The following is a 13,893-nucleotide window of genomic DNA, read 5'->3' as shown; positions in this document are numbered from 1 at the left end:
CCACATTTGCAAAAGTTAATGAAATCTTTATGCTTTCCCCGGTTCCCAGTACAAAAGTGGATCGCCAAACAGGTGGAGGGTTGTTTCGTGTGTGTGTTTGTGTGTGTGGTTTTTGCCTATCCATGCGACACACACACAGTTGCACATTTGCAGTCCTTGTGCTGGGTGTGTCACTGGAGCAGTTTGCCTTGTGGTCACGGTGCACACCCAGCCACACGCAGAACAGTTGGATCTGGGTGCAGATCCCTTCACTTTGCCCTTTCAGTCTAAGAAATGCCTTTAATCATTGTGCTTCCATGGCCCGGGGTCTTGGAAGTCACGGAGCGTGACTTGCCAGGGCTGCTGCAGCGTCAGGGAGCTCGGCTCTGCCTGCGCCACTGCCAGCTTCTCTGGCAAGTAGGCATCGTCCAAGATGAGCTTTCTGCTGCTGCTTTGAGTTTTCATTCTGTAAAACAAATAATGTCTTCACGTGTCTGTTCAGCTTGAAGGGGAATGAGTAAGTTAACTAGCTTTCTGCAAGGCTGACAGTAAAGGAGAGTAAGAAACAGATGCAAACAAATGCATCGTGTTTCTGACACACCACACTTTTCTTTGAACACTCAACATTTTAAATATCTGCTCTAGCATGGAAATGTCGTGGTTTCATTATAAAATAATCTCAGTGTAACCAGTGTTGGCCACAGTCCCAGTATGTGAGCCTTGCCTGGTGTGAATGTACTTTTCCTCCGAGATGGCATGTAATCACCCAGAAGTGATGCTGATCAATGTTGCAAGCCTTTATCCTGACCATTGAGAAACTGGGTGTGATGTCAGAAGAGCTATTTTCTCAATAAAATCTCAAACCACCTGAATGCCTACTCATCCTTCATTCAGTGGTGGCTGTCGTCGGCGGGCGAATGCTGGGCGTGCTGACCATGGGTGTCTGGCTAAGGCCAAGCTAGCAGGAGTTCTGTGCATCCACGCTCTCACACACCTCTGCCACCCGTGGTAAGGGTGCTTGGTCAGAAGCCGCTTCTGACGGCTTGTAGTTTTCTTATTTCCTCAATCCAGTCTCTTGGCAAACTTTGTGTTTGATCCACCCAGACAGTCTAGATGTTCCATTTAATGAGAAGGAAGGTATTTGCCCTGTGTTAGGCTGGGGAAGGCTTGTTAGCCAGTTCACATTCCTGGCTGGAGAGCCCCATTCCCTGCAGGTGTGTGTGTGATGTGAGGTCCCTGCGAGAAGAACTTTTGTGAGGTGTAGTTCACCCTAGCCATGTGCATTACCTTCCATGTAGACATGTTCAGGAAGTCAAGTGCTGCTCCCAGTCCCTCAAACACAGGTCACTGCTGACAGGGCGGCAGGTGGAGGGTCCTTGGGCCACTGAAATTGTTGGGAAAAAACCCATATCTGCAAGAGAGCAAAGAAGAGGGGCTGCCAAGGACCGCAGGAATGGGGTCCCTTGAGGGAGTTGCCACAAATGCTGGAAACTTTCCAGTGCTGAACTCCCTGCCTCTGAGGTTTGGTGTTGTATGGGACCACAGTGCCTGGAAACTGGTCGTTTGCTGAGCGTGAGGCCCTGCAAAGCTTGTGGGCCCCATGTTGTCATGCTGGGCTCATCTTAGGGGAATCTGCCTAGGGCAGGAAGGTTGCGAAGTGTTACCTTGTGTGTAGGACAAAAGGGAAGGACTTGTCCACTCCACGTGCAGTCACGCATATGAGGCCTGGGTGCAGAGACCTGACTTGTTGAGAGTTTGGGAGAAAGATAGCTGCCCCTTCCTGCGGGTGTCCAGGCCACCATGGCGCCCCAGACCTGTGAAAGAGGCCCCTGGGGCCCAGGGCAGCACTCCCCTGGAGGGGACACGGCACCTGCACCTACCCACCTTTTGGGTGACAGAATGTTCACAATGGAATTTCAACATTTACAAGTACATGTTGGGGCTTGCCTGCTTGGCTGCTGTCGTGAGGAGGGCCACCCTCTCAAGGATTCACGTTTTGGAAAAGTTGGCTAGCAGAATAGGACCTTGTAGACACAATTTAGACCACACACACTTCCATTCTGTTTTAAATACAAGAAAACTGACTTGTTTGAAGATTTTCAGATTATGCCATTCTGACAGGTGTTGTCCTAGATGTTTTCCACAGCTGAAGAAATTGCCTTTACTGCTGGCCTGATGGCTCAGCTGGCTAATCTTATCCACCCTCCTCTGCTGCACAGAGTCCACGACTTGCTCAAGATACAGAAGGCTATGGTGGGCAAGTGCAGATTCCCAAACTCCTGGGGGAAGAGGCTTGTGGCGGAGGGAGTGCTGTGAACCAGTACAGCTCTAATGGCACTGCTCATGCACCTTGAGGGAGGCTGCATCAGGTTGAAGTGTGCTCAAGCAGTGAATAAAGAAGGGCGTTGAGTACAAGGATGGTTGTGCAAGGGCCAGATGCACTGCCCTACACACACCTGCCCGAATCCCTGCCTTCTGGAGTTTGTAGGAACTGCAGCAAGGAGGCTGCTGGGGCCGGGAAGCCATGGGGGTGAGGGAAGGTGAGGTCCGAGGAGGGAGTCACCCCGCCGGGTGGTTTCCAGCTGTTCCCTTAGCGTGCCGTTGGAAAACCCTGCTGGCTTTGTCAAGCCCTGAAGGCAGCTGTGTGATGGGGAAGGATGGCCCTGCCCAGTAAGTGGCTGGCCAAGCCCAAATACCAACCGTGTGAGGTTGACAGGGGCTGGAGGCCTTGGGAGCCTTGGGTTTGCCGAACAGAGGCAGACGGTGAATCTCAGGATGATTTGCCAGCAGACTTCAGGGAGAGGGAGAGTTGTGCAATGCGGGGCAGTGTCAGGGCGGAGACGTTAGGAGTGTAAGCTGTCGGAGGCAGAAATCAGGCTCTTGATAAAAAGCAGAGGCCCTCCAGGCCTGCCGTGCGTGTGATGTCATCGGGTCTGGGGGCTGAAGATGAACAAAATGCAGACAGACCGCAGGGCTCAGGGCTGAGAGGGGTGGACTGCATAGCTCTCTGAGGGACCTAAAGGCATGAACATGCTCATGTGTTTGATTTTAATTATCCAGACTTAGAAAGTAGGAATCCCTGTTCATCTCACCGGAATAACCTCTGTGAACATGCTGGCTTCTGTGTGCACTGTCTTGTTTTCTACACGGATGTACAACTTGGTGTGTGTGGTAACCCTCAGAAAATGCTAGCTGTAATGTGTTTTTGTTCACTTAATCTGTTTATAATGTACTACTCTATTTTTACATTGCTACAATGGAAAATGTGAGGAAAATTATTTAGAGAGAAAAGGGGTTTGTTTAGCTCACAGCATGAGACACGTGCTCAGCTGTGGCCCAGGCCCTCAACTGTGTCCTGTGCTGGTGGGGGACAGTGTTGGAAACACGCAGAATGCAACAGCCACACCACCCAACAGGAAGCCAGGGTGAGAGAGAGGGAGGGAGAGGCTCAGGGCAAGCTGTGGAGGACTCACTCGGCATCCTTCCCACAGCAGCACCCCCAGTGAAATAAACATTCCAGGAGCCACCACCACCACCGCCACAACGCCACTCCTTCCCAACCTGTGCATTTGCTCGGGCAAACCACATCAAAGCACAGCATGGGATAGAAAAGCTGGAGCCTGCACAGTGGTATAGCAGGTTAGACCTCTGCCTGTGGTCAGTACTGGCATTGCATGTGGGCACCGGTTCTAGTCCCGGCTGCTCCACTTCCGACCCAGCATCCTGCTAATGTCCTGGGAGAGCAGCAGAAGATGCCTCCTGTATCCATTTAGGAGACCCATAGGAAGCAGGCTTCTGACTGGACCAGCACATGTCTGTCCGTTGTGGCCATTTGGGGAGTGAACTCACAGATGGAAGATCTCACTGTAAATCTGCCTTTCAAATTAAAATAAATTTTCTTAAAAAGTCAGAAAAATATTTTTAAGTCCTTGCCTGTGCTGCAGTTCTGAGGCTGTGTGCACCTTCTGGTGTGGATGTAGTGTCAGAGTACTCCCTGAAGACAGACAGGCTGGTCAGCTGCCCTGGCCATGGGCCTTGCCACGCATTTTGGAGCTGCTTCTCCAGAAGGTGACACCACTTTAAATTCCCAGGACCCTAAGCAACTCCTTCAAGAATTATTTTTCTTGAGGTGGCCACTGAAGTGCAGCCTATTCTGCTGCTGGCAACACATCTGTCTTAGAGACCCAGTTTGAGTCCCAACTGCTCCACTTGTGATCCAGCTCCCTGCTAATGTGGCCAGGAAGGCAGCAAAAGATGGTTAGAGTGGGAGACCTGGATGGAGTTTGGGAGTGAACCAGCAGGTGGAAGATCTCTCTCCCTCGCTCTCTGGTTCTGCCTTCCCAGTAAATAAATAAATCTTATTTAAAAGCATGTTCTCTGTGCTCTTCGTGGGTTAAAAAAAAATAGCACTTTACTTTGTATTTCTTTCATAACTTGAAAATGTGATCATTTTCCTCACTAGCCTGCTGACCATCTGTGTGGCTGCAGCAAAGGCAGAATACTGTTCTGTACAATTCGGCTGTGAGGAGGGTCCCAGGAGCCTATGCCTGGGTTACATGTCGCAGGCAGAATGTGGCAGGTGCCACCACTTCCCTGCATGTTTCAGCACTGAGAGCTCAGAGACAAAACTCCTGGGTTTGTCAGACCCCAGCACTTAGCACAGTTCTTGGGGTGTAGAGGGGTTCAAGCAGGTTTTGAGCAAGCAAGAAAATGTAGGAGGGGAAAACGTGTTGAGTGGCTCAGGAGGAAGACGACGCCGCGGAGAGGCAGTGAGAAATCTAGCTGCAAGGAAGAACCTGCGACTTCCCCTGAGAAGCGCTTCCTTGCAGACAGCAGCCCCAGGGGACCTGAGACACCCGCCCCTCCAGGCTGTCGCTCGGTAAGGTGGGTGACTCGGTAAAGGATGGCTATTTTTCAAAATGAATCATAACTTATTTTAATGATCAACCCTGGTTTCCCACATATTTGGATTTGCCCAGATTTGAGAGTTTGCGTGCGATGACAGTACAAGCCTGTGAAAGTGGTTAACGGGTCACCCAGAGGGGGCGTCGCCGGTGGGGGAGTGAGGACCGGAGCCAGGCCTTGTTTCCCTCAGCATATCTGGAACCGAGGTGGAAGGAACATGCCGGTAGTTAATGAGATGTACAGATGGCTCGCACACAGAGGGACTGTATAAACATCAGGGATGACTGAGACATGATACAAGAGGGACTGGAAAGGTTAGGAACATGGACAGGAAACCGGATGATTCAGCCTGCGGCAACACGGGCCAATCTGACATCTGGGACCAAGTGGGAAAAAACGCAGATCCGCCACCCCGCAGACACACACTGGAAAGCAGTCCCCGCGCACAGGCAGGGGTGGCAGCAGCACCCAGTGGCTGCTCAGTGCCCACGGCATGCCCGGCCCTCGCCATGCTGACTGCTTCTCTGCCAAGGTGCAGCATTTCAGTGCAGGGTTAGAAACACGACTTTTTCTGTGAGGGTTTGTGAAGTGCAGCCCTGAAGCAGCTGGGGGCCTCCACGAGGCTCCGTGGGAGGATAGTCCTGGGCACCTCACAACTGTCTGGCGTCTCCCACTCATCACATGCTCCCCAAGGTCCCCAGCACTCTCAGCAGGTGGCATGTGTGCCTCAGCCTGAGGGGACCCACAGCCTTACAACGGACACTGCGTCTGATGGCGCTGCCCGGGCTCCAGCTGGCCTCCCAGCCTTGTGCCTTCACACACACCTCCAGACAGCACTCCCAGCCTGGGCCACAGCTCGGCTCTCCTGCCATTCCTCACTGACCACCAGGATCTGAGAATCATTTGCACTTATTCTGGATGCCAAACAACTACATTAGAGTCATTGGCAATATTGGTCTAATTTATATATCGCTGAGAGAGACAGAAAACTCAGGCTGCCAACTCCATGTTCCAGTGTCTTTGTGAAATAAAGATCTTAGTGCTGCAAGTGCTGTGTGAGCCTATCAGTCATGGGGTATTTTCTACATTAAGGCCTGGCAGCTCCACTTCCAAATCAGTCTCGTGCTGATGCACCTGGAAAAATAGCAGAAGATGGCGCCAGTGCTTGAGCCCCGTCACTTGCCTGGGAGACCCAGAAAAAGCATTTGGCGTTGGCATGGCCCAGTCCTGGCCATTGTGGCCATCCGGGGAATGAATCAGCAGATGAAAGATTCTGTCTCTCTCTGCCACCACCCCAGGATCTGCATTAGCAGGAAGCTGGAGTGGGGAGTTAGAGCCAGGAGCTGCCCTGAGTATCGGATATGGGAGATAATGAGCACCAGCTGGGAGAATCAGGCTCAGGCCGCTCAGGATCTCAAGTTAGCAGGCTGAGATATGGACCCCCAAGTACCCACTCCTGGCCGTCAGTCATCGGCTTCCCAGCACCAAACAACACTCCCTTTGCCTCAGGCACCTACTATAGCTGATGGGAGAGGCCCAGGTCAGAGCCCAACCTCCCGGGTCCTTCCCTCAGGGCTGTCTCAGGCTCCCTGGGCTGGCCCCACTCTTGCCTGGGCTGCCACGGCCATCACAGTCTCTGGGCTGGCCTCATGCTTGCACAGGCTGCTCACATGGCACTGGGAAAAGTGCATTGCACAAACTGCTGCCAGCAGTTCGCCTGTGCACACGGTGAGTACCCCCCTGGGCTTATTTCAAAAGAACCAGGGAGATGAGTGGCACTGAGAGGAGTTGTGGGACAGATGGCCCCTACAGAAGGCCCTGCAGGATCAGCAGACCCAGCTGTCCTGCTTCCCTTCGTGAGGGAGACATCTAACCTGCCAGAAGGACAGCCCTCCCTGCCCTGCCTTCATGAGCTCCTGCAGGGCTGTGCTTCTCACTGACACTGTCTATTTACTGCACAATCCCAGCCTGCTGGCCAACTGGCCAACAGCCCCACTGGTGACCTGTACTTTACTGGCACCGCCCAGCGGCGCATGCACCCGGGCAGCGACTTCCTGCCGCGGGGTCCGCACAGCTCCAGCATGGCCTCAGGGCCTGTGCAATCTTCTACACCACCTCCCTTTGTGGCTCAGCTCTTCCTGGTAATGAAACGGGGCAAGCCCTGGGGAGATGCCATGTCATCCCCCTCAGATGGGCAGGGGCACAATGTGGGGAGCAGCCAAAGGCACGTGCAGCAACAGAGGCGGCTAGCTCTGCCGCTCTCAGTCTCAACGGTGGGTGAATTTCACTAGGGGGAAATGTACATTTTCCTGCATACAAACATGGTAACATTTGCCAGCTGACTTTGACATGTACGAAGAATCTCCTCCCAAGCACTCGGGCAGCACTGTGAATTGCTTCTCCCTGGGAAGCTGCCCCGGTCTTCTCCTGACCTCCCCAGAGTTGAAGTCACTGTGACCAGCTGCTGGGTGTCCTTCCAGATCCTTCTGTTTTGCACCCGCCCTTGGCCCCCCTGGATACTGTGGAGTTCTGTTTGCTTTGCCAGTTTCATAAACTATATTATGCATTCAGCTCAGTAATTTCCTCTGATGCTCAAGGCCCAGCCAGTGGCGTGGCATGCACCAGGCCATGTGTATGTATGTATGTGTGTGTGACAGTTCCCACCACTGGTACCCACGGGACTCCCCGCTCTGGTTGTGACCAACGGCAAGCATCTTGTCCACAGGAGACCTTCCAGAGGGTGATTCTGGAGAAGGGAAATTGCTAGGTCCCCGGAGTCTGTTTTCTGTTGCTAACAACACAACCCCACAGACAGGGGATGTTTTAAAGACGGTTATTTTGGCTATTGGTTCTGGCCCAAGGTCAAGGGGCTGCGTCTGGCAATGGCTGTCTTGCTGGGACAGTCCCAAGACACACAGAGCATTGCGTAGTGAGAGACAGTAAAGAGATGGTTTCTGAGACACAGGCCAGATCCTGTCCCCACCTGGACAGTCCCAGCACTACCCACTTCCTCTCCAGCCACTCACCTGCTCCCCTCACTCCTGTCCACCGTGCTGCAGCCACCACAAGCAGCGTGCTGCTCCTGGGCCACCCCAGTTCTCACCCACCCCCGCGCTTGCCTACTGCTGCCCCTCTGCCCATGGTCCCTGCACATCCTGCTTCCTCAGTTGTTTCCACTTTGACTGGCTGTCACCCCCTCAGTGAAGTGTCCTCGTGGGGTGAACATGCCCCCAGAAACACACATTACACCCTAATACCCAGTACCATGACTGCAACCTCATCTGGAAACAGATGCTCTGCAGATGCAGCCAAGTTAAGGCACTGGATTGGGGTAGGGCCCAAACCAAATGACTGGGACCCTCATAAGAACGGACTGTTTGGGCAGAGATGCAGACAGAATGGGACAGACAGAGCACACTCATCCATAGCTCACTTCCCAAGTGCCTACAGCTGGGCCTGCGCTAGGCCAAAGGCAGGGGCCTGGCATTCCATCCTGGTCTCCCACACGGGTGGAAGGGACCTGAGTACTTCAGCTGTCATCTGTTGCTTTCCAGCAAAGGCTGGATTCAAAATGGAACCAGGCCGGGATCCAGGTATTCCACTAGGGATGCAGGCTTCCCAGGCAGGGACCTAGCTACCCAATGTGGCCCTACCAGTCCCCTTGTCACCTGCTCCTGGTGGCGGGGATGTTAGCAGGCTCCCTGTCACTCTGCCTGCCTAAGCCCTCTTCTGCAGTCCCAGCTTGATAAGGACAAGGCGCCAGAAGGACACCCCGTTGCTGCTCTGCTCCCTGGGGCTGAGGGGACAGCCCCACCCACCCTGAGTGCACGGTCCTCATCCTGCCGCCGTCGGCTGCCTGCTGTGTGTCTGTGGTGCATTTATGGCTTCAGATAGGGCTGTCACGGGGTGTGGGAACCCCTGGCTGGCCATCTGAAGTGTGTTTGCAGCCACGTCCTGGCACTATTCTGGAATTGGACATCTGAAGGAGCCGGAACTGTTCTATTTTCAACCTGAATTCCCCAATCCCCATGTTCTAAGAGGGTCCACAGGCCACCAGGGCCAGCCCTCCCCATGTGGCTCTGCTCTCCTCTGCACGGGGGCTGCCTGTGCTGGTGCCTGGACCTCTTTCGCTCAAGTGGACGGCCATAGTGGTTCCATATTATGAGCTGTGCCTCACTGTGCCTAACGTTGCAGGTGGAGAGTGTTTAGGAAGGACCTGGGGTGTGTGTGTAGGGATGCGGACTGGCCCATGGGCAATGCCAGCACAGCTGAGTCACCTCTGCCGAATCCTACAAGCGAGCTCAGCGGAGACCAGGGCTGGCCTGCAGCCCAGCCCAAGCCACCTGCCCACAAACAGGAAGGAAGCACACCCTCCTCGGGAGCCCGCAGAGGTTTTGTGGTCTTTGGCTGTGCACTTACTGTGGTGGCAGCAGATGCATCTGAGAGAGGGCGTGCTGCAGATCCTCTCATGTATGGGGACACATTCTAGAATGTTCCACAGATGCCTGATATGTGGAAGTATTGAAGTTTACATACACACCTAGGAGAAAGTTTAATTTACAAATCAGACACGAGAGGAGAGGCACAACTAATCATAAAATAGTACAATCTAACAATATATTACATAGGACTTGTCAAAGGCTTATGAATATGATGTTATTTCTCAAAAGTGTCTACTTAATATGTTCAGATCCATAAGACGAAGTGCAGATAAAAGAAGCAGACTGCCCTATCTGATGAGGTCTCCGTGGCACATTCCTTGGGCTGTTCTCTACTTGACTTTTCTAATAGTTCAGGCCTCCCAACTTGGAAACCCAACATACAGGTGTTGTTGAAAGCTTAGGTCCAGGCTGAATGAAGAACCAAGGACAGGCTGGGCCCAGGAGAGGGACAGTCCCTTCCATAGACAGTGGACACTAGCAGAGCAGCCTTCTCAGGACTGCTGCATGGCTAGCTAGGGTGGCTGGGGTTTTATGGAAGCTCTTGGTCCACAGAACATGATGGGAGGCTGTGTGTCCCCGGGGCTGCTGTGACAGGGGCCGGTCACACAGGAGGCCCTCCGCAGAATGACCCTTGTCCCAGGGGCTCAGCCTGTCCATGCCTGGGCGTCCTGCAGACAAGTGTTAGAGCATTCCCAGGGCAACGGATGCTGTGCTCGCCTGCTCAGCTCTGAAGGCACTGCCCTATCCTTGCTTGGCAGACAGGAAGAGGCACCTGCAGGAGGCGGGACTCTCCCTCGTCTGCAGATGTAGAGGCAGTGGACAAGTTTCCAGGCAGTCTTGAACGAAGAAGCTTTTAATGGCAATCACCCCACTCCTCTGCAGACCCTGCTCCTATAGTTTGGAACCCCAATTTGCTTCCTTGTGGCTCAGGGCACACAAGAAGCAGGTGGTTCCCTGGGACTCAATTGGCCATCAGTCATCCAGGGCAGAGTGACACCAGCAGGGTCTAGACTGTAGGTGTGGGGGTCAGCTGCAGGGCTGTGCTGTCCATAAGCAGACCAGGAAGGGCATGGCAGTGCCTGCAAGATGTGCTCAGATTCCTGGAAACAGCATGGGATGCAGCAAAGAGCCCTCGCAGTGCCCTGAATGCTGCCAGGCTCTGGGCCAGGAGTCTCCCAGGCTCTCCCTGGGTACCAACACCCAGCAAGGACATTTAGAAAAGCAGCTGCCACTCAGGCCCAGAGAAGTTATTATCTGGCTTCCTGAATTGTCCCTCAGGGGTTGGTGGACAGCAGGCTGGCTGCTGCCAGGCTCCATGGGTGAGGGAACAAGAAGTGACACAGGTCACTATTTGCCAGGCCTGGCCATTGTCCATCTGCCCTTTGCAGACAAGAGGTCTCCAGAAAGTCCACAGGACACACATGTCATGCAAAAACCATGCATGAATTGCAAAATCAGCCCCAGAGTAAGCTGGCCTTCTGGTCCCATTAATTTGAAGTCCCTCACTAATGGGATCTTTCTCAGCCAATAAGAACAGCCCTGCCACACTCACATCCAACAGATGGAGAAAATGTCTTCTTGGGTCATGAGGGAAGTAACTCAGAGACCCAGGCTGGCCAGGCAGGATTCCTGTGGCAGAACACATAGCAAAAGGGCTTCTGGGTCTGAGTTGTTCTTAGCTCATTTGGAAAAAGGGGTGGGATGAGGACATTGTGTGTCTGAGCTGCCTTGGCCACCGTGGTCTTCCGACAGGGACCACTGCCCCAGGCCACCATCCTCTTCCATCCCAGACTCTCAAGAGCCCAGCAAGCTGCCCAGAACCTGTTGTGGACATGACAGGCCCGTGGTCACTGGAGCCACTCTCTCCCTTACATGTGTAGCCAACAGTGAGAAGACTAGGAGCCCATTGTGGCCAGCAGATGTATGAGAAGTGCTTCCTTCCAGTCTGCTATGCGCTGCAGAGGCGTGCGGGCCAAGGGATCCTTTGAAGAGCTGTGGGTGGTATGCTGGGCCCCCTGGGAGCTGCAGGCGAGCACCACTGGCAGCTGCGTCCTCACCTACTGCCCAGCACCTGCACACTGCAGTTCCTGCCTTGGGCCAGGGAGGGAAGGAGGGCTGTGCAGGGTCCGGCTGCCTCTGCTGTTATCTCCTGGTGGTTGCTCATGCCAGGCACTGTGGGCCCTTCCTCCCCTAGCTGGAGCCCCCAGAACTTCAGGAAAGGCTAGGCCCAGGAAGGGATGACCACAGCTGGAGTTTCCAGGATGTCTCATTTCCAGAAGGGACTTCTTGGTTCTCTCTCCAATCCTGCCTTGCTCCACCCTGCCCATCCTCCACACTTGTGCATCACCACTGCCATTACACAGCAGATGGCCCTGAACGTCAGGCCTCCTTGATCCTGTCTTCTCTCCTCTGAGTGGGTCTTGGCATGGCTGCCTTCACAATCCATGTGGGAAGCAGCTGATCCTGCCCGCACACCCATCTTTCAGACAGTACCACGAAAGAAGCAGCAGACATGGGCTTGGCTTTGTGCCCAAATGCAGCAGCCCCAGGTTATAGCTGAGGGTGGGCCAACAGCAGGTGTCCCTGCCTGGCTCCCAGTCTCCCCACCCTCCCGGTGCTGTCATTGCAGCTCATGGGGGAGAGACCATCTGTGTGACCCCAGATTGAAGCCTCCAGCCTTATCCTTGGCTCTCCCTCTGCTCCAAACTCGGGAGCGGACTTCAACCATCACCGTCACTGAGCATTTCCAGAAATTAGCTCCTGAGGTCCCTCCCAGCCCTGCCTGTCTGCCCTCCGTTCTTCCAGCTGTGTAAGCCAGACCTTCCATGCTGGTCCTGAGCTCCTCCTCCTCTTCCCCCAGCAGCAGTGGCAGCTGGCTCCCTCTCACCTCCATCTACACTCCCTACACACACACACACACACACACACGCTGTTCCACACCTGCTCCCTGCTCTCTCGGTAACTGCCCCCCTCACCTCCAGCAGGATCTGCTCAGATGTCCCAGTCCATACGCCTCATCCACCGCCCTCCCCAGATTCCGTTCCTGCTGGATTCTGTCCACACACCCAAGCATACCAGATAACAGTGTCCACAGTGCTGCTTGCTGTGTGCCTGCCCCCGCTCAGTGTCACCTGGCATTGTCTTCCTCATGCGCACCGGGTGTTTCTTGGCTGCAGGGAGGAAGCAGTAGGGAGAGTGACTCGAGGCAGTGCTGGCCTGTTTCGGGAATGTGTCCTTGACACACCACACCCTGTGTGCCCCTCCAAGACCTAAGGCCACCAAGAGGCCACGCTGGGACCTCGCCAGGAGGTCAGAAGTGATCCCCAAGCAGGGGGAAAAAAGACATTTCCCAGGGTGCTCCAAGGGTGAAACCCTGGACTCTGCCAGCCATGACTGGAAGGCAGGCAATCGGGACAGGACCTCTTGGCCCCAGCTCCACCCTGACCCCTGGTGAGGTGTTAAGGGATTTACCTGTGCTGCTCTGGCTGGGACTGGTCGCTGAGATGGGGATGCCAAAACTGGCAGGTGTTTAGTCAAAACAGCCAGGCCCGCCTTCCGCTTGGGCTCTCAATGGACTCATTCATGTTTTCTGATGCTTTTGGAGGAAACCTGTGGAGGAGTACAGGTGGGTACAGGGAGTGCAATGAGAGTTACCAAGTGAGTGCACCCTTCTGCAGAGTTCCAGCCGCTCTGCTTCTAACCCAGCTCCCTGCCCATGCACACCTGGGAGGCAGCAGGTGACGGCTCAGGGACTTGGCCCCTGCCACCATGCGCAGGACCTGTGTGGAACTCCTAGCTGTGGCCTGGGTCCGATCTGGCTGCTGCAGGCATTTAGGGAGTGACCTAGGAGGTGCAAGATCTCTCATTTGCCTTAAAAAAAAAAAAAATAGTTTGGTGGAAAACTCCCTCCTTGGCTGCTTGGAAGAAGGCAGTAAAAAGCAGCACCATACCCCGAGGGGGTTTTAGATAAGATGTTGACCCTCTGTGGGTGACAGGCATGGCTGGGCCTTGGCAGAGCAGAGGAACGGGTCAAGCCTGATGCAGAGGCTCAGAGGAACTCTGGACTCCACTTGGTTGAGGCTGCGTGACGAGGAACGAGGCCAGAAGCAGAGCAGGCTGAGGGCTGGGGATCAAACAACTGAGCTCTGTCCACTGCACCTGCTGCCTGCTGAAGATCCCGGCTCAGCTGCTCTGAGCCACGGAGTCTCGCTGCTTATCTCAATGAATAAATAAAAATGGTGTCTATTAATGGCATATAACATGATGTTTTGATGCATAATCATCCATTGTGACATGGTCATGCTAATTACATGTCACTTCACATATTTATTGAATGGCAGAAGCACTAAAGATTCCCCTTTTAAAGTGATCTTCAGCCACACAATATGAGTGTTGTCAGAGACCGTGGCCACTGCTGTGTCACAGAGCTGTCTTGGCCACGTCCCATCTCACGCAGCTTTGCATCTGTTGGTATCTCCACAGTCCCCCCAACAAGTCCACTTTTGTGACTCCCAGAATGGTACCGAGAATTCTCCAGACCCTCAGCTGTGCCTCTCACCCTCAGCAC

The sequence above is a fragment of the Ochotona curzoniae genome, unplaced genomic scaffold (genome assembly GCF_017591425.1).
Source record: "Ochotona curzoniae isolate NIBS_2020 unplaced genomic scaffold, NIBS_Ocur_1.0 contig_4501, whole genome shotgun sequence".
NCBI lineage: Eukaryota > Metazoa > Chordata > Mammalia > Lagomorpha > Ochotonidae > Ochotona > Ochotona curzoniae.
The sequence above is the reverse complement of the archived record's forward strand: the minus strand, read 5'-3'. Positions refer to the sequence as shown.